Source organism: Vicia villosa, linkage group LG5 (genome assembly GCF_029867415.1).
Source record: "Vicia villosa cultivar HV-30 ecotype Madison, WI linkage group LG5, Vvil1.0, whole genome shotgun sequence".
In the NCBI taxonomy this organism is placed as follows: Eukaryota; Viridiplantae; Streptophyta; class Magnoliopsida; order Fabales; family Fabaceae; genus Vicia; species Vicia villosa.
The window spans coordinates 157,544,645-157,550,644 of record NC_081184.1 but is presented as its reverse complement, the minus strand read 5'-3'; positions in this window follow the sequence as shown (position 1 = coordinate 157,550,644).

Sequence of the window (6,000 nt, the reverse complement as noted above, 5' to 3'; positions counted from 1 at the left end):
CGTATATGCTACTACCTCATTAAACCAAAGTTTTTAAACCGGGCCGAACCGTTTGGTTTAACCAGTTTAATCGAGATTTGAAGTTTAATTCATTCTGGTAAATTTTTAAAAAAATTTAGTGGGTCAAAATTAAAATAAAATTGAAAAAGCTATATTGAACTGAAAGAATGTAACAAAAAGATGATAGATGATGAAAGTAACAACTTCATTCATTTTTCTGTTATATTTTTTCCGTTACAACCGTTTTTTTTGTTAATCTTCTTCTTCCTTCTTCATGGAGTTTCATGGTGATACTGCCACCATTAACATGGTATCAGAGTTTTGGTTTAAGATCTGGTGGGTCATTTACTATAGTTTCCGCTATCAGGCCACTCACCATTTATTTTCACGCTCCAGTTGTCTAGTCTTGGACACGAGGGTGTGTGTTAAGAGTCTCACATCGAACAACATATGGTTTGAACATGTGTTTATAAGTGGGGCAATCTTCATCCTACAAGTTGGTTTTGTAGGGTTGAGTTAGGCCTAACCACATTTTTTAAGCGTGTATTATTGTTATTGTTGTATTAAGCTTGTTGATGTGTTTCAAAAATCAAATTGAACCAGTCAAATCGAAAATTGGAGGGATCGCAGTATGATCTAATTGTTGGACGATGTATGTTATTGAGATTGAATTAATAATTATATAATTTAGATATAGAGCTTAGATTATTCAATCAAGTTATCTAGTTTAGTCATATAGTTCGACCAGTGACTCTGTGGTTTGATCGAAGAACTAATGTGTCAGTACCCTCACTGATTTAATGACCGGTCTAATTTTTAAAACATTGTGAAACAATTAATTTATTAAATTGTAAACATATGATTTGTGTACCATAAAATTTAGTTTCATATTATTAATTAATTTAATAAATGGTTCGACCGTAGGTATAACCGGTTGAACCAATTACACTTTAAATCGAAAGATTCATCAGTTTAGCTTTCGGTTCGGTTTCTAAAAAATTGAATTAAACTACAAAATATTTATCATTATTACAAGTCACAGGGTAGGTCACATAAATAAAAAAATTCATAAAAATCTCCCCCTTTTTATCAGATTAATGTCTTTGGTCACACAAACAATATTTTTTTCACTATCAACCTCGTTATCATTCAAAACTATTATAAATATATTTTTATATCTTTTCCATTCATTTTTATTATGGGTTTTCTTATTTTGGTAAGGACGATAACATTTGAAAAAATTATTCTGAAGCCTCACATTCGTAATGATTTTTTTCGTTCTGTTTGAATGTTTGTTTGATTATGTTTCTTTTATATGCAACAATTATAAATATAGTGTACTTTGATATTGTCAACTCAAGTTATAATGAACCAAATATTGTTGATCTAGATATTTATGAATTTGATGCTGCTATAATTGATATTAAAAAATATTTTATCACTAAATAGATGTTTACTAACTAAAGAGATACTTAAATGTGTCAGTGTGAGTGCACCTTGAAGATATTAAGTTAGATTTTAGTGTAGTTATCAAGAGGCCTGATTCATGTTTTGATAAAAGAAAACCCTGTGTTGCAATGGAATGCAAAACACGTGGTGAGTATAAACAAACAAATAGAAAGTGGAAACATAATGACACGTGATCAAGAAAATGTGGATGTTCGTTCAGTTGTGTGGGTACTATATGTCAACAAATATTTGAAAGCTTAATGTGGTGTGTCGTGTATACAATAATGAGTTGGATTGCAAACTAGTAGACCATATGATTTTGGTCATTTAAATGTTGAAGAGATGGAAATTGTTGTCAGATAATAATAACATGGTTCCACCCAAAAACATACTCATGACTTTGAAAAGAAAGATCCATGATAGTGTAACGAATATTAAACAAATATATAATGTTCGACAGAGAAACGACAAGGTTATAAGATGTCCAAGAACTGAAATACAATAGTTTTTGAAATAGTTGGATGAACATGATTATGTCGCTAGTCATAAATTGCCTGGTGATGGAAAATATGTTCAACACATATTTTGGACACAACAAGAATCAATCAAATTGTTTAACACATTTCTCACTATATTATTGCTAATGTATTCAACCCCTAAGACAAATCAACACAAACTACCTTTGCTTAGTTATATTGGTGTTACTTATACAAAGATGTCATATTTTTGAGATAATTATGGATAGAGATAATAATTTGCTGAGGGAAACTGGGGATTAGGGTTTTAGAAAATCTAAAACCTATATATATATATATATATATATATATATATATATATATATATATATATATATATATATATATATATATATATATATATATGGCTTGTAACATTGTAATCAGTATGCAATTCACTAAACATAAATAAAGGGAACTTAGCTACTCTATAGTCACATAAGTAGGTAATTTTCTTGAACTGTGTGAAAAATACTTTTGTGTGTTTCTCTATATAGTCACGTTGCAATAATTAACAAAATGACACACAAGCAATAAAAGACCAAGAAATGTTACCGTAAAAAATGTGATATTGCCTGTCACCTGCTTTGTCTTCCACATACGGACTTCAGATAACTTAGAGTACAAGTACACCAAACAAGCGACCTCCCAATTGTACTTATGGATTTGCGCAAAGTCCTTAAAGTAGTGCAAGTATATGACATCCACGTAAGTGGCACTCTTGTCCATAAAAACGGAAGTTCCATCCAAATACAACAGGTATGCTCTCATATCATACCCTCTATGCAGCCATACCTAATCGTTATCATTAACAGCTTGTCGTGATCTCGCTATCTCAACATCAAACACCTTTTGCAAATAGCTAAACTAGCATGAGCCCCACAGGTGAAGTAATATCCTCCATGGCAGCCTCAGGGTAAACTCCTAGATAGTCAACCATCAACTCTAGTGCCTCTTCTTTGTTATGCATCCCATTATCTAAAAGTCTCCCCTATACATGGTTCAATAAGAATGGTTAAAAAAAGTTAATAATAAAACAAACACAACATTAAATGAATAATTCCAACTACATTTTACCTCCTCGTTTGAGATATGTTTGGCAACATGGTCCAGGTAAAGAGGCAGCAGTGATACGTCTGACGAGCCTCCTCCAAAACCCTGAGGTGCCTCAGGTGGGGCCTAAGTCACTTGAAGTTGGGAAACCTCAGGTGCCACCTCAGTCACCTAGGCCTGGGATGTCTTTCTTATCTCAAGCGTCTGAATAGGTGAACTCATGTGTCTACGTGAAAATGGAGGCGGGGAGACATGAGCAGGGGACCCTCGTCTGCTCTAGGAAGACGAAGAAGTAGGCAGAGATACATGGGCCTTGGAACCTGACACCTCTGCATCAACAGGTCTAGAAATAGAATGAGCCTGCAATTGCTAATTATTTCCTCTCTGAACAGGTGCATGTTGTACAAGCCTACGTGTCTCAATCGGGATGATCTTTCAGTCATAATTCCTGTAAATATATAAGACAAGCGTTACACAATGAGTTCATTATAAAATGCAAAAACACTACACAAACTGCTTATGGAGATGCATATTTGGTTCTGGGTAAAAGTTAAAACATTTCGAATATACATCTCTAGAAACTCCTACAACTTCAAACACCGTCAATGGCGGAATGCATACCTATTAAACATAAAAATAATACATTGATCGTAAAAACTAACTAACTAAATCGTTTCTCATTAGTTCTAAGCCATCAAACACTAACAATCTTTCAATTTCATAACCTAAAACTCAACTTCTACACAATTTTACATAAACTCAATAAACTTTATAAAAAAACTTTCAATTTTTGTGTCTTCAAGCTGATTGTTGTTGCTCGATGTTGTTTGTAGTCAGATGTTTGATGAAGATTGATGCTCTTTGATGTTGCTTGGGTGTGTCTGAGTGAGTTTGAGAAAATGGGGTGGATGACTGTTTTTGGAAATAGGTTTTGAATTAAGTTTGTGTGAGTGAGGAAGAGGAAGAGACCCAGGCGCGTATTTGAACGAATAACGTCTGAAGATGCATCTACGTAAACCTTTCGGAGATGCATCTCCTAAATAATTTTACATGAAATTAGGTCTTGGGTAAGAATTGTACTATAATTGGGTGTGTTCGGAGATGCGTCTATATAATGTATATGTAGATGTATGTCCAATAAATTTTTCCAATGATTCAGGATCTTGTTCAACAATATGTTAAATTTTGGTGTGTCCAAAGATGTATCTTCAAAACTGGAGGACATAAATATATTTTTGTAAGGTGTATTAACAAAGCATAGTGTGCGTTAAGAAATTCCCAAAACAAAATTTCTATGATGTCAAAGTAAGTCAAAAACAAACCATCAGATATATTATTTTTTGTATGAATAAATTTTGTTGTGATTCGAGAAGTGAATCTTGTAATGACCAAGTTATTTTTATGTAAGAATAATCATAAGATATTTCACATTGTTATTAATTTATTTAATTTATGTGATCCAAATCATTATTCATGGTGTTTTATAAGATTAAATTAATTTAGTTTTTTAATAACTAATTTACCAAAGCACAACCTTTTTATTAGTTGTTTCTTAATTTGTAGTTTATTTGTTTATTTTGAAATTCTTACCCAATTCTCTTAAAAATCTAAAATCACCTTCAGATTCTAAAATTTCAATTCAAGCGTGTTTTACAATTCAAAATATAATTTAGTCGGCTAGTAAATTAGACATCTAGTCAATACATCATTGGCGATCTGATTTGGCATGTTTTTTAAATTTTTCTCGCCCTAATACTTTCTTCCATGTTTACGACGAAATGTTAAAATGTCTCCAATTTTAAAGGTACGATTCTGAACATATAATTTTTTTACCTAAATTAAATTCATAGATGTATATGGAAAGATGTTTTAGGGTATGTTCGTAAATATATTTTTTATTTTTTTCTTAATATCATTTTCGAACTATATAAATATATTTAACCATCGCCTCATACTTTCTCTCTTCTCCTTCAACTTTTTCTTCTTCATTGAAATTCGTGAGCAACATTGTTCAAGTCAACTTTTCAAGCTAACATAAGAATATTTACTTATATCTTATCAATCTCAACTCACTCTACTTACTACATTCAACATATTACATCTTCATCAATATATTTTTTTGTAAGTTTCTCATTTAACTTATTTTGAATTTTGATTTATGTATTAGGTAAAATAGATAATTTTTAATGCATTAAATAATATTATTAACATTCAAAATAGGTAATGTGTAGAAACATTTAGATGATTTGGATAGTTAGGACAAGTGTAAGACATATTTCTTCAATTGAAATACAAAATGAAGCTTTTTCGGAGATTTATTTGGATGATTGTCTTATTTTTTCAATTAACGGAATAGTATTCGTCTTTTTTAATTACTATGTTCTATGATATTCATGTTTATTGATCTTTGAATCAAATGATAACAATGCTAATTGAATTTAAATGAATTTAGGTTCCTAGTTTGTCTGGTAGAGAAGTGGTATCTCCTTGACATTAATGCCAAATGAAATGGCTTTGAGGTATCTCCTTGACATTAATGCCAAATGGAATTGATTAGATCATTATTACAATATGTCAATCGAACACTATCACAACAATCCATTCTCCCGCCCCTACAATCCACTACTCCCCCGGTCTCAAATTACAAGACGCTTTGAAAAAAATGTTTGTCTCAAATTATAAGTCACTTTACAATTCCAATGCAACATAAAAATATAATTTTTATCTAATATACTATATATCATTATTACTCTTCTTTTTTCATACTCTATAAATTTTGTTTTCCAATGTAATTATTTAAGGACATTTTTGTAAAGTTATACATCATTTCACTTTTCATAAAGTAATATTTGCATTTCGTAATTTGTGTGAAATACCTAAAACGTCTTATAATTTGGGACGGAGATAGTACTTCCCAAACTCTCTTCCCTACAATCACTCATCCCCCTCCACCGATTTAAATCAACCGACGTCATAAACAAGA